The 15,426-nt window shown below is 39.3% G+C and overlaps 1 pseudogene; it reads right to left on the reverse strand.

Annotated features, from left to right (window-relative positions):
* Nucleotides 1–261: 261 nt before the first annotated feature.
* Nucleotides 262–15,426, reverse strand: part of LOC137186860 (piggyBac transposable element-derived protein 4-like) — a 32,763-nt pseudogene continuing 17,598 nt past the window's right edge.

Genomic DNA, 15,426 nt, shown 5'->3' on the forward strand with positions numbered 1-15,426 from the left:
TTATCAGAGCTTTTTCCATGGCCATATCAATAAATGAACCTTCAATGATTGGCTTTATTAAACACCCCTCATAAAACTAACAAAAAAAAACACTTGATGAATTGTATGTATCTAAACAGCTACATTATAACCACATTACAAGCTACAAACCAAAAGCTAATTAGCTAAAAGCTAATAATCTATTAATTAGCAATATTAATCATAATTAGGGTGCAAGCAGCACTAAAAGCCACAGATATTTTCAGGGACAAGGGTGAAACTCTAACACACCTGGGGCAGAGTGCTGGCAGCAGGGTCCAGCGTCCAGGGTCCAGGGTTAATGGGGTACTGAGGGAAAGGGCAAAAACAGTAAAAAAAAAATCTGTCTCAAGGGTCCTCTGTTAAGTGGTATCATTTAGGTCATTCTGTCTTTAGCTGAAAGATAAAAACAGGCACCATGAGAAGGAAAATGCTTTGATATCCATTTGAAAAGGGCACTTTTGCACCCAAGGCAAAAAGGTCAGAAATGACCATGTTGGCTGTGATGCCTGTGAAGCTGAATTAAAATTGCAGCATGCTGTTCCTTTATGTAATACAGCTTAAAAACAGGAGTTGACAAAATACAAATCACCTTAGGCCTATTGTAATTTAACAGTGTTTTAAGATTATTTGAAACTGTTAATATTTGAGGCTTAAGTTAGTTGTATTGTTAAAGGAGCATGTCTTAGTTTGTGTCTAAAACAAGCTTGTCCCCCGTCCTTTAGCATTGAGACATACAGGCACACTAGAACAAATCCCCTCTCCAGTGACCACACAGATGGCTGTAAATTGTAGTAAACAATGTTAGTTCCCTTTAATTCTGTGTTTGGTAATTTGCCATATACCCTTACCCATGTGCAGCAAGCCTCAAGGGTCAAAATTACTTAACACAGAATAACAAGGACCTAACAATGTTGACAACAACTTAGAAAATTGTGTTACATCAGGACCACAGGTACAGTCACTCAGGCCATCAGTTTATTGAATTACTTATAGATTATCGCTGTATGAGGTTCCTGTTAGCACAAGATCCTTCCGACCTTCTTTAGTCCTCCCTCTAAAGCGATGCTCTCCTCATGTGCACTTGTATTTCAAGACATTAACAGAGAGCCAGGGTGAAAACCTGGGCTTCCAGTGGTGCGACAATGCACCTGAGGAGTTCATCTTAAAGCAAATGTCCTGTTAATTGTCTTTCAGCCACCACGGGTGAAAAGTTACTTGTAGCCATGCCAGTTTTCCTGTGTTTTTGTATTTTTAAGATATTTTCCCATGCTACCAGTCATGATCAAGAAATACTGTATGCTTAAGTATTAAAAAATAGCTTACAAACGTCAGTCTTGGGTAGTACTTTAATCAATCTTTTGGGCGAACAAATTATTGGGTTTTCACCAGCAACAACTGTAATGCCATGATAACTGGAAAGATGTGCGAGCACATCTTTCAATGAAATACTATGGTACATAATATGTATTCCATCCAGTCTCACTGAAGTCCCAGATTATTTAGCTTCCATGTGACTATGTTTTCACACAAGAACTAAAAATTGGAAAAAGAGAAAAGCTTTGCACACAGCATTGAATGTGCTGCTCATGCAGTCTTAATAATAGATGCTTGATCATATTTTTACATGTTGAGCATAAAGTCTGTACAACAAACAAAACTGTTTTGTTTTTTTGTGATTACATGGACTAATATATGTTAAGATCAAAAAAATTATCTTCACAATATTTTACCATTACATGTTTTAGAATGAATTAATTAAATTGTCTTCAAACCATTAAATGTACATCTGTTTTGAGAATTAATATGTGAATTGCATATTTATGATTTGCATGAAAGTTTTGCTGTGTCCCTTAAAGATAAGGGACCAGATTGAGTGTAGTTGTCCTTAATTTGAAGATCCTGTCTTTACTTTACTACTCATTCGTTTGTTCAAATGCTTACAATAACATACATTAATGTTTACAGTTTCCTGACAAAGACTCCTTGTGGTTGTGTGAATAATAATGTCCCTCTCTCAAAAAAAGATAGGCAGAAGTAGCCCAATGTTGTTATAGTGCCAGAAAAAATCTCCTTAGGAGGATGCCTGGGTGGACGCTGGATGTATTAATTGTCTCAATTTAAGTAGGTCTCAATTTAACTTAAGTACCTGAGTAATTCCTAGTAACAGACAGGTTATACATGCTCATATGAGTCATTTTTGTAACAGTCATATGTTTTGTTTTTGAATGCAATGACAAGTTATTTGTCTATGAGAATTTGTTGGGAATCCTGCCGATAGGGGCATAAGTTCAGAAAAAGCTCACGACTCTTACTGCACAAGTTTAAATCACAGGTGGTTCAAAGTTCTTAAGCCTGTAAGCCTTCTCATTTCCCTCACTTGAATCTTTTCCTTCCTCTTCAGCCCCTTGTATGTACAGTATGATGCAAGGAAGAGATGTGAGGATGGAGTTATCAAAGCTACACGCATTAGTGGGGTAACTGGCTTCACCAGCCATTCAGCCATGCAAATTCAAATACATGATAAACATCAGTGGCGGAGCCATCATGGATATAGATTTCTAGTAGTGGATTTGTGCATGCAGTGCATAAAGCCACAGTTTGGTTATGTTGCCTTGTGTGTGGTTTTGTCATTATTCTGCTTCCCTCTGAATCTCCTGCTGCTAATTATGGAACACTCTAGAGCATATTTTGTAAAAATGCATAACCATTATTAAGATAAATTGTCCCATAAATCTCTAATAGAAACATGTTCTATTCACTGCTGTCTCCTGTCAACATTTCAATGTCAGTACATGTAAAAACTATTTGTAATTATTACAAATATTAATTATGTGCATGAGATGAAAATTGGGGAGATTGAGTTTACTTGTGGGAAGCTAATCATTTGAGCTGTATAAGCAGTCCATGGTGATTTCTTTTGTTGCAGACAGTTTTTTGGCAAGTTGGGGTATTGACCTTGAGAAAAAGCAAAACACAGTAATAGATGTATTCCTTTCTCTTAATGAGCAACTGTAAAATGAAAGTAATATTTCATTGACGAGTCCTCAGATTGTTATTCCTCGATGAATATTCTTTTCAGTGAACATTCACCTTCAATATCAATGTTTAATCACAACTTATTATTCTGCTCAGACCAGGCCCTGACCAATAAAGTAATGTAATTTAATTTTCCCACAAATTAATAATAGATTAAATTAAATATGCCTTTGAAATATGGTTACTTTAATAAAAAGTTACACATTGTCACAGTGTACTGGAGTTGGTTTAGAGCGCTATTATTATCCTCTGTGTGGCCATGCAGCCTCATAGTTATAGGGATCATCCAAGTGTGAAACAAGGGGCATTATCCCTTGTTTTATGATTAAACAAAATCTTTCTTAATTTTTAATACCAGGGCCCATCCTGTTGGATCTCCAGGCCAGGGCACATACATATGACTTGTTTAAATTGTTTAAATGTTTAAAACTGTGGGACAGTGTTTCTGCATTTATGATGTAGGAACACTGTTTCCCTTGTAATTTTATCTTGATTTTGTTTTTAGTCCTCATGACGCAAACTTAACTGATGCAATAATTTCATAACATTCAGTAATGGCCTCAACCTCTCAACTTGCCTGTCTATGTCGTTGCTAATTTGAGACTTGGACATTATGTAAATTAAACTGAACTCACTGAAAGTTGTTGGGGTGATTTTTTTTTAACCAATCTGACAACAAATACAGAAATGATACAGAAAATGTGGCAAGTCATACACAACACAACAGGAGTGAGTTGCAACATAATGGAGGTTCCTGAAGGACACTAAAAACTAATGACCACTCCTGCAGGCATGATTTGCTGAAGTTGACCACTTGTCATTGGTGCTGGAACATGAGCTAATCAGGTCTTTTTTTAAGATTTTGATTACATGATTCTGGTATCACTGAAGACTAGGGGCGATCACAAAACTCACGGTTCGGATCGTATCACGGATTTGAGTCACGGATCGGATCATTTTTTGGATCAACTCTCAGAAAGCAGAAGGTCTCGTCAGCGTTAACAAGTGGTAAAGTTTGTTAGACAGGACTCATTATTATAGCCTCTGAAGACTCAGCAATTTCTTTTTTATTGTCCTCTGTGGGGGTCATGAGTCTGACACCTCTAAGTCAAGCACCATTTATGTAATCTATTTAAGTCATACTTTACTGTCAAGAGAAAACCCTGGGCTTTCTGGTGATGTCACAGTTGTGGGGGTGTGGCTAACAGAGGACATGGACTTTCCTTTCAAAATGGCAGGCATCACAGCTTCCACATTTTATGGCAACAAGGGAGGTAAGTGATCAATTATTTTGCAGATATTACGTTTCTGTTGCTAAATGTTTCTTCAATATAAGAGTCTTAACTTCAATTTTGTAAGATTTCAGAAATGTATAGTAATTTTAACCCTTTCAAAACACAACTTTTATTGAATGTCCTTTGTAGAGGACAGCAGGACTTACTAAGTCCTGTTGTTAACCAATTTCCATACTTCAAGGTCCCCTTCCCCTGTAACCTTAACCTTAACCCTAACTGTACCCCACAACCCTCCAGGACCCTAGTGAGAGGCCCTGGTACTCCCTAGAACCCTCCAGGACCCCAGTGGAGGCCTCCAGGCATCCCTGAAGGGGCCCTTTCCCTGTGACCCTAACCCTGACCCTAACCAACCACTTCCTCTTACCTAATCCTAACCCACACCCCCTGGATACGCACAGCAACTTTGGGGACCATAGCAGCACCAGCTGGCATCCGGGTATTATGTATGACATCACTTTCAATGGAGTCCAATCAACTCAGGATGGCCTGAAACACGTCCCTTGACACTTTTAATGTTCATCAAGCGAAAATAAATTTTAACAGAAATCCACACAAAAATGAATACAAAATTATCTAAAAAAATATAGATATAAATATCAAAACATTTTTTCTTCTGGGTCTCAGGAGGATAGAACTGGATTTCCTTCAGGTTACTACTTTTTTCTGTTGACTAAAGATTAGTAAATACAGTACCAGTCAAAAGTTTGGACACACGTTCTCAATCAAGTAAATGGGAGTGTGTCCAAACTTTTGACTGGTACTGTACATGGATGTATACAAGCACAGATGCTGCATCAATTTGTCAAGTACCATTTGTGTATGTGAGTGTGGTTTGTGTGTTTGTAAGAGAGGACAAAGGAAAAAGAAAAGGGGTCAGAGACGAGAAGAGAGAGAGAGAGAATGCATGCATGTGTGAAAGAGTGTGTGTTTGTGCATGCCTTTGCTCATAGCACCAAAACATTACAAAGTTATGTAACAATTCAACTGCAACAAAGCAGAACTAACACACACACATAATGTCCTTGCACTTGCATATTCACACATTCTTGACCTCAGCCTGCCTCATCGTATTGACCAGATGTTTTCTTAGGTCGTGTGGTCATGACATATCAGTCCTCATTAGGAGAGGCAATACACATGACACTAACAACAAGATAATAATTTAGCAGCCATCTTATACTATAATCTAAGATCAAAAGATAGATAAATTGACCGTGCCAAAGGATCAGTGTAAGCCTAAGGCAAAGCTAGACATTTTTATTTATGACCATTTTTCACCATATATTAAAAAAAAAGCTTTTTGAAAAGTTATAGAGTGGTTTTTAATAGATTTTTACCCAGATTTTAAGTTGATGAAAAAGTTTCTGATTCTGGTAAAGGCAAAAATGAGAAGGAAGAAAGAAATGAGGAACAATGCTTGAGTCGATATCAGCATTTAAAATATCAGCATTTATGATTTCTGATTTTTATGTTTTAATCTAAATTTTCAGTTGATTTTTACCATGAAAATAATGGGTCCTGTAAATTGTTAGTAGAAGAATTTTGTTGAATCAATCCCCAAACTAACAGGATCAGCCTGATGAAGTCTTTTGATTACTGAGAGTGCTCAATAACCAAAGGACCAGGTTGTGGTTTAACAAGAAGAGATTTTACCATCCATGAATAAGATGCACAATTATTTTATAGCGTCCACAAAAATAAGAATGAATTCTCAAAACCAGAAAAAAAAAAAAATCATGACTCACAAAGTACAAAAGCTAAAAAGCCTTTATTGTAGTGGCTACATAATAAAAAACAGATCCAAGAAGCACTTCCCCATTTGTTGTTGAATTGTTATTTCAGAGAAATTTTGGTGCAGAGTGCCTCTCCCCTCCCCTGCGGAGAGGCTTGATATATCTGGTGGAGGCTACAGGAGCTGGGATGGTTGTGAGTGCCAACACACAACACACATGAGTGTTTATGTATGGGACCAGAAACTCAGGCAGTGATTGGATGAGTTAAATTAACTGAGAGGTTGGACGAGAGAGGATTTTTTCTAATCAAGAATACTGCATTGGCCTGAATATCCATCCCAAGCTCAACTCGGCCCAGTCTAGTCAGACCAAAGCAAGACAATAACCAGAAGCGGCCCGAAACCCAAAGCAAATATTTTCACATATTTTTTTCTCTCTCACAGTGTAGCTCTCACCAAGTATTAGTTAGAAAACCATCATACCCACAGACAAAATCTTTAAACCACATAGATAATGAACACCTCGCAATAATTATATCCAATTGTGGTTGTGGCATGTGAATGACTGCTATCTGACACCGAGCTGCTAGAGTGCCTCAGTGATGCCATGGACTGTGGATTGTGCAGGTGGCAACATTTGATGTAGCCATACTTTCATACTTAAGTTCTGTTTGGCTCTTCACTAATATCATGTAAATATTTCTCACAATGGACAATGGTTCACAGCAAAACATTAACCACAGCAACACATACACAAACATGTTATCATCTCTCAAGGCAATTTAATTTTCGGTGCCCGATACATACAGTGCCAGTCAAAAGTTTGGACACACTTTCTCTTTCAAGTGAAGGGGAAAGTGTGTCCAAACCTTCGACTAGTTCTGTACATATATATATTTTATATATGTATATATGGTGAAACAAAGAGAGGGTGTCTGTTGTGATGATAAAATATTGGCTTTAATTTAAAAATAGTGTCCTGCTCTCAGGTTTGTGCAGTGCTCAGATTGATTTGGCCATTGGACAAATTTTCAGACCCATGCCATTGACTGTTGCAGTGTGCCATTTGATTCATTTAAACAGAACCCTCTACTCTGGAGGATGAAATAATGAACCCTAAATCATTCACCTGCTGTTTTGACAAGAAGCCCACCAACTTTTAAAAAAATACTTTCAGTTGCTTAGCAATGAGGTGCGCTGAGAATTGAGAATATCTAGGCCTTAGTTTTAGTGAAAACTGCATTAAAGGATAATTTCAGTCTATTACAACTTTGATCCTATTTTCAATGTTTTGGCCATTATCTTTATTGGTTGTGATAACATCATACTCACCACTCACAAATGCAATGACTTTGGTAAAAAAAAAAAAAGAAGCTAGAGGGGGAAAGAAACACAAGCAGTCAGGCCTTATGTTATCAATAGCTGAGAGGAAATAATAACTTCCATACTCAATAATTATAGAACAGTTTTAACAAACTGTGACGACCCCTCCACTCCACTAGGTGCTCCTGCGTTCCGTTTGCTGGTTTCCTTTTGTCTTGCAGGATCCGGGGCAGGGCCGAGGCTTGTCATCGCCATCATGAGCCACACCTGGGCCCGATGTGGTCGTGACTATAAAGCTTGGCCGTCTACAGAGTTTCTCTCTCTCCTCCTTCATCTCGCCTTTGTTTTTGTTTGCCGACACACGCACACACATCCACACATGCCTACATTACTGATTACTGACTTCCACATTCTCAACCATAAAATACATATGAAACTGCACAAGACTCAACAATATATACTGTATACATACATTTAAGCACAAAATACAAAACTCAACAATACATATGCATACATTACAAAACGAAACTCAACAACAAAGTACATACAACTCAGAAACATACCATAAAAGTTTCATAAAACAACAAGCACCAGATCACTCTTGACTACATGACTGATCCCTCTCTAAAAAACATTTCAGTTTTAGTTTAAATGTTAAACTCAAACCACGAGGTGTTGTTGTGAGCATAGCAGTGTTCCAATTTTTGTGCATGGTGTCCTTTTTGCTGCTTTGATTGATTTCAGCAGAGCATAACGGGCCAACTTATACTGTTAGTCATTTCCTGACTGGAGAGCCATCTTGCATTCCGTGATCTTAATTTGGACCATGGTTTCTGATTAGAAAAACCTGGATATTCCTGAGGGGCATACACATGGATGTACACCAGCTGATGTAACAGCTAACAGTCTGTATATTCGTGGATGTTGACTGTGGCCTCCCTTAACACTTCCATGTTAGTTGTCTCAAAGCAGTCCTGCAGTTCAGCCAATGAGTTGTCCTACCACTTTTACACAGTCCTGACCATGACTGGTTCAGTTATGAGCGTCTTGGTATGTGAGGGCTGCAGCACGATGGCAATGTGGTCAGATTTTTTTATATTACTGTAGAATTGGTCCAGTGTGTTATTTCCTCTGGCAGGAAAGGTGATATATTGTTCATGTTTTGGTAAAACGGACTTCAGATTGCAATGATTAAAGTCTCCCAGCACAATGAAGGCAGCATCAGGATATGCATTTTTATTCTTACTGACCATGCTGTAGGGCTCTCTGAGCGCTTCGTCCACGTTAGCCGAGGGGAGAATGTAAACAATGCTCAGCATCATCCACTGTACTCTTGGTAGGTAGTGTGCAGCGTGCCGGTGTAATGGCCTCGTCGGCGTTGAGCCATGTTTCTGTCAAACACAGGACTGTGCAGTCTCTAATGTGTCACTGTGTGGAAATCCTGCAGAAAAGCTTGTCCATTTTATCATTCAGTGATTGCATGTTGGCAAATAGAATGCTCAGGAGAGTTAGCCTCCCACGGCTAGCAAGGCATCAGAGTCGACATTCAACTCCTCCTTGCCTGCCACGTTTCCTCCTCCGGTGACTGGATACAGTAAAATCCGGCGTAGCCATCTTCCTCAGCGTCCTTTCCCCATGGCATTTTAGCTCCTTTCAGCTCCTCACATTTAGCAATGATTATGGAATTACAGATTATAAAAAGGCAAACATTTATTTCAAATGTTTAATGGGACACAAACCTCGGTCTCCTGCATGACAGTCATGCCCTCTCCTTTCTGCATGCTGTATATGGCACAGAACACTACTGCATTGGCACTGAATGTTCTGTAAATCATGAGGTACAGAATTGTCCAATTTGGATGAAATTTCAAAATCCAGCCCAGTATCAGGGGAAACTTACTTAGAAAGCTGTTTTTATTCAACTCACACTTCTCAAATGTAAAGTTAATTTGCAAACAAAGTTCCCTATGATCCAATAAATGCAACCCAACTTTACCTACTTTGAAATCTAGATTAAAAACCCTTAGTTTTTGGGCCTTTGTTAAATCTCCCCTGCAGATTTGTCATTTATTAAAATGTATGCTATTCATTGTTGCACTTAATGACTGCTTCTTTTAATATTTTTCCATGTTTTTTTTATTTTATCTCATCATTTTATATCTTCTTTCTCATTTGTCTGATTGAAAATTGTGTTGTTGATGCAGGAAACAAGGATCTGCCATTGGGAAAAGGGAAGAGAAGGATGAGAAAGGAGGCGGTAGGCAAAGGAGATGAGATGAGAGGAGATGGTCCTTTAAATGTCAGAATTCTATAATATAGATTTTATAACTCACATGTCACATGCTATCTCATACATACCACCACCACATCCTGTCTTTCTGTCTCCCTTTCTCTCATCTTTGCCCTCCCTCCACACTCATCCTCCCACCAACCCACACCTTCCAGACCAAACTCTCCTCCTTCCTTTGCCTCTGTCCTACCACCATCTTGCACCACAACCCATCTTCTCCACTCAACTCTCCCCCATCTGTCTCTCTGTGTCTTCGTCCCTCTGTCTCCACCTTGCTGTCTCCTTATGTTCCTCTCCCACTTACTCCACGTCCATCCATTTCTTAACCACGTCCTTTTCTTTCCCTCTCAGTCCCACCCTCCCTCCATCTGTCCCACTGCTCTGTGGTGATATGAACTGATGTGTCAGCTGAGTTGATCATTCCCTCCAGCTGCTGTCTGCCAGCCACAACTCTTTTTCCCTCATGTGTCGCTCTCTCTCTTTCTCTCTTCCCCTCTGCCTCCCCTTGTCACTCTCACCACCTCCTACCTTTCCGCCATCTTTCACTCTATCATGTCTACTTCCATCTCTTTTTCTCTTATTCCCTCCCTCCCGTCTGTGCTCCCACCCTCTCAACTCTTTCCCTCTGAGACGGGCCTGTCAGAAATATTCAGCCTCTTGTCCATAAGCAGTCTGATGTTGTTCTGTCTGCATGTGTGTGTGTGTGTGTGAGGCACGCTATGTTGCTTACGCATTTGATTATGTCCGTATATGTATGCGTAAATAATAAAAGAAATGGTGAAGGAGAGTGTCTGTCCCCCAGACATAAACCAGGTATGACCACAGTAGGGCCTTTCTCTTTATCTTAGGGGCAGATGTGAAATCAAGTATAAAATCAAGAGAAAGAAAGACGTTGGGTATGTTTCCATCCAAGTAAAGAGGAACAGAAAGAAGATTGTAAACAAATTTAGAGCCATGGACAGATTGGATGAGGGAAGAGGGATGGAGACAGAGGGAGAGGGAAGGCTGGAAAACAACGGGTGGATGTAAATAGATTTAGATATCCATGCACAGATGGGAGAGGGACAGAGAGCAAGGGAAGATGTAAGATGGAAAGGGATGGATGAATATTACCAGGTTTAGAATCTCTGGGGGGTAAGGGAAGAAAATCAATTGAAATGCCCCTCAGATGTGCTGTATTCCTCAACAGGTGTTTAATATACCTTGACCACACATTTAAACAAACTCTAGGGATGAACCAAGGAATAGAACTAGGGATCAATGGAGGAATAGTTGGAATGTAATTTTATTCTGAAATGCATACTTGTCACAAACCCGTAGTTCAATCAGGAGACACTAGCTCACACATTTACACTTTGTTAGACTTTAATTAAATTTTGGTGTAAATTTAATCACAATCTTCCAGTAACATAACCCAACACTGATTCTGAATGGAATCATACTGGTGTGGTGTAGAAAGTGTTGGCATCAGCATCAGGAGCTGGAAGCAGCAGGTGCAGCTAATTGAGTTAACCCTTGTATGGTGTTTTTGTTACACACCCAATGTTCACAGGTCTGGTGGACCCACAACATTACTGAATTTCTAAAACAATACAGCCATAACAATTTATGTAAAAATATTCGACAGAAGTTGACTTTATCTCAATTGCAAGTACTATAGACAGCATATATGGTTAGTATTTGCCCTTTACCTAATCTAGATCACATTTATCAATAAAGTGCTATTTTTGTGTGTTTATTAGTGCTAGTTTATTTTTGTAAAAAAAAATAATAATCAAGACATGGGTAGAATAAATCATGTTTATCTTGAACAAATATAAATGAAACAAGGTTTTCATCACTATTGATGTTTATTGCTTTGAACTGAACAAACTGGAAAGAAAAACATGTACATATAGTATTTTATGGTAATTATAAATGAGCCCCATTGAACACATATTCATGCCAGTCTACACAACACATGAGGGACAGAGTTTTACTGTGTGTGTGTGTGTTTGTGTGTGTTGCAAATGTTTTTCTTGCACTTGATGCATGTATACTGTGTCTTCCTGTCCTTCTTGGGTGCACACACATCGCAGCACTTCCTTTTGTTGCTACTGACTGCAAACTAGAATGATGAAAACACGTAGTTCTCATTCACTCACTCACTCACTAACTCACGCATATAATTACATTATTACATTAATTAATTAATTAATTAATTACATTATATTATTATGCAACAACATCACTCACACTTACTTCAGGTACTGCGGTTGGTGGTTCTGTGGCTCTGGGGGATGGGACACCAGCATCCTCCTCACAATGGCTGCAGAGGCTGAAGTTCTTGGGATATGTTGTCTCCTCTGGATTTGAGGTCTTACCACTGCTTTGCCCAGCCCCTGAGAAAGAGCCATCTCCTCTGGAGTAGGGGTGTGCCCGAATACAAATATGTTATTCGGCAAAGCACAAATACCGGATGTTCTTACTCAGTCTCTGTCCTCTGCTCCGCTGTTGGGTCTATCAGCAAGCGATAAGTAAAGTTTTAGCATAGTAGTCAGCGCGGTCATCTATGATCTGGAAGACTCCAGTTTTAGACCTGTTGTGGGGACCTCCTTCGTAACGTAGTTTATTCATGAACACTTATTGTAACACTTTAATTTTCTAAAATTAAAAGCATAATAAAAACAAAAAACAGGATTTTTAAGCCCCTTTCCACTTGTATTAGAATACAAATACAAATAATTAAGCTGCCTCAACAAATACAAATACTGGGCTCTCTGCACATCCCTACTTTGGAGCTTCTGTCTTTTCCAGTCTGGAGTCAATGCCATCCAAATGACGAAAGCGTTGTACGCTGCTACGAGATGTCCAAGGTGTTGAAAAATCACAAGTAGGATTCTTCTTTTGCAGCTCTAGCCAGTCACAAGCTTGTCAAAATTGTCCACCTCTGCTTTTGTGACATTGTAATCCATTCCGATTTCAGGTTTTGATGCTCCTGGCTACAGATTCTCCCACCCCTATGCAGTGCACTCAAGTGTACAACATTTTTACCTGTCTTTGGCATGTAGGAAACCAGGGATGTGTCAGCCGTGAACACAAACTTAGATGAATTGACAGGCCTGTTCTGTGGAGTCAACAACTGAGGTGGGAGCTCTGGTTTGTTTTTTTGTACTGTTCCCACCGTTGTCAGCTTCCTCTTTAGGAGCTCCTGTCCCAGCTTGTGTGAAGTGAAAAAGTCAGTCAGTCAGTCCCTGTGTCACGTCCAAGACATTTGACATTTCGCGTCCCTTTGTTCTTCTCACAGGCTCCTCCATCTGGCTTCCCTGTATATACTTGCAAGTTCCACACATATGATGACGCAGCATCACAGGCTGCCCAGGTCTTGATTCCATATTTTGCAGGTTTAGACAGTATGTACTGCCTGAAAGGGCAGTGGCCCCAAAATGGCATAAGCTGCTCATCAATAGTAACATTGGACCCAGGGTTGTAAAACAGGCACACTGACCTGATGGCAGCTAGCTTGTCTTTCTGCCGCTGAGCTGGTCTGGTGTCTCTGTTATCGAAGTGGATAATCCTGGAAATAATGTGAACGAAAAGTTTTCTGCCAGTTTCTGCAGGGATTCTGTGGATTCCCCACTGAATCTGAAAACACTAGCAAGGATAAGAACCGCAAAGTATGCATGTAAATGGGTTTGGTCCATCGCCTTCCACCTCTCTCCAAAACCACACCTTCCCTCCAAATTAGTGCAGTCCAGAATGATTTTCTGGATGGTGTCTGGGATGAAAAGTTTAAAAGGAGACTTTATGATCTTTCAATTTCACCATTTTTTGATATCCATTTTTTCCTCCTCCAGGCTGCTGATCGGCCGGCTGCCAACAGGCTGGTCTGGCTGGCTGCTGACGGGCAGGTCCAGGTTCTGGCAGCTGATGGTCCGGTCCTGGGGCTGGCTGCTGACAGGCTAGTCTTGTTGGCCGCTGATAGGCTGGATGAGGGTCAGTCTCATCCTCTTTTCCAAACTCACTGTCAGACTCTGAATTGACAGAAATGTGATCCCCACATTCTAAAAACTTTTCATCTTCATCCTCCAAAGCTTTTCTCTCTTCTTAAATCATTTCTAAGGCCCTCTGAGCAGAGAATTCTTTTGCCATATTGATCAACTGTGATAAGGAACCATACAAGCCAAACTATTTATTCGCTGTGTCCAGCCCCCAATTTACAGCTAAGATAGAGTGTGAAAAAATATAGAATGTTTAGAATGTTTTGAAATAACATTGTGTAGGTTCCCCCAAGGCATTTTGTAGTCTCACACACTACAGAATGTAATGAGTGTGGGAATAGCAGGAACAGAAAGGTTCTTGTCGCTATGTTGAAACCATGTGTGTGTGTGTGTGCGTGTGTGTGTGTGTGTGTGTGTGTGTGTGTATGTGTGTGTGTGTGTGTCCATATGAACACTGAAACAGGTTTTGCTGGCTGGATCATTCCTTCTTTTTCATACTGACCATTAAAAGATCCCTTCATAAAGTGCTTTCAGTGTTCAGTGATGTGGGACAAAATCCACAGTCCTCGTTCTGTGCTAAAATGTATCAAAAGTTTACTTGAAATTGAGACCTTGGTAGTCTGAGTTAGTCGAACCAAGTGATTATCTAACATAACAGTCTTTTGGTTCAAATTTCCCCTTTTATGTTACTATTCCTCCACCGCAGCTCAGCATGGAACCACTGTCTGTGGCAACATAAAGAGGAAAATTTGTACTAAAATGATGGTAACTTTGGAGGATAGCCACTTGATTTGACTAACTCAGACTGCTGAAGCCTCATATTAACTTCAGATACATTTTTAAACACATTTTTTATGGAACAAGGACTGCAGATTGTGTCCCCCATCACATGCATTGAAATTATTTGTGGAAGGGACTTTTAAATGGTCAATATAAACAGGAGGAATGATTATAGCAAGCTTAATCTGTTTCAATGTTCTTATGCGCATCTGACTAGACAAATAAAATAAAACACTTGAAAAACTGTGAACCTATCCTTTAAATTGTCTGTTTATGTTGTAAAAACAGTAATACACTTACAGTATAGTACTGATTATTTAGTGAGTCAGCCATAACAGAGCTTTCCGCAGAATGTAAGATTCATAGTCGTCAAGCTAACATACAGGGGAGAACGGGGTGACATGAGCCACTTTTTACATTTGATGATTTTACTGCAAAATAAAAGTGTATTTGTTTCAAATAATAGTTACTATATATACCTCAGGTTGTTGTGTACCCATGGAAATTAAAACTAGTTATCTTATTATTATGATTTTAGAACAATGAGCCATCAAAAAAAGTTAGTCCTATGGCACAATTTGCCCCAAGGTAGGGATAAAATGAGCATGGGGATGGGGTAAATTGAGCGCTCTATGGGTAAATAGTGCTACCATTAAATGTTGATATAAAAATTACACAAAATCAAACAAATTAAGTATAAAATCAAAAATAATTTTGAACTTTATTAATGTCATCAATTTAACAAAGGCAAAAACTTGTACTTTTAAGTAAAATCATATGTTTGTGTCTTGTTGTTCGACATGTTACCTAAACATTTTCAGTAAAGATTAAACTGTGATCTTTGTGTGTAAGCTACAGAGGGAATGTGTGTGTAAATGTGCTTTTGTGAAGGAAAAACTGGTCCAGGTCTAAATGCTTGACCCCTACAGTGAGGGGATCTGGTGGCTCTGTTATGCTGTGGGGGGCATT

Source organism: Thunnus thynnus, chromosome 7 (genome assembly GCF_963924715.1).
Source record: "Thunnus thynnus chromosome 7, fThuThy2.1, whole genome shotgun sequence".
Classification (NCBI taxonomy): Eukaryota; Metazoa; Chordata; class Actinopteri; order Scombriformes; family Scombridae; genus Thunnus; species Thunnus thynnus.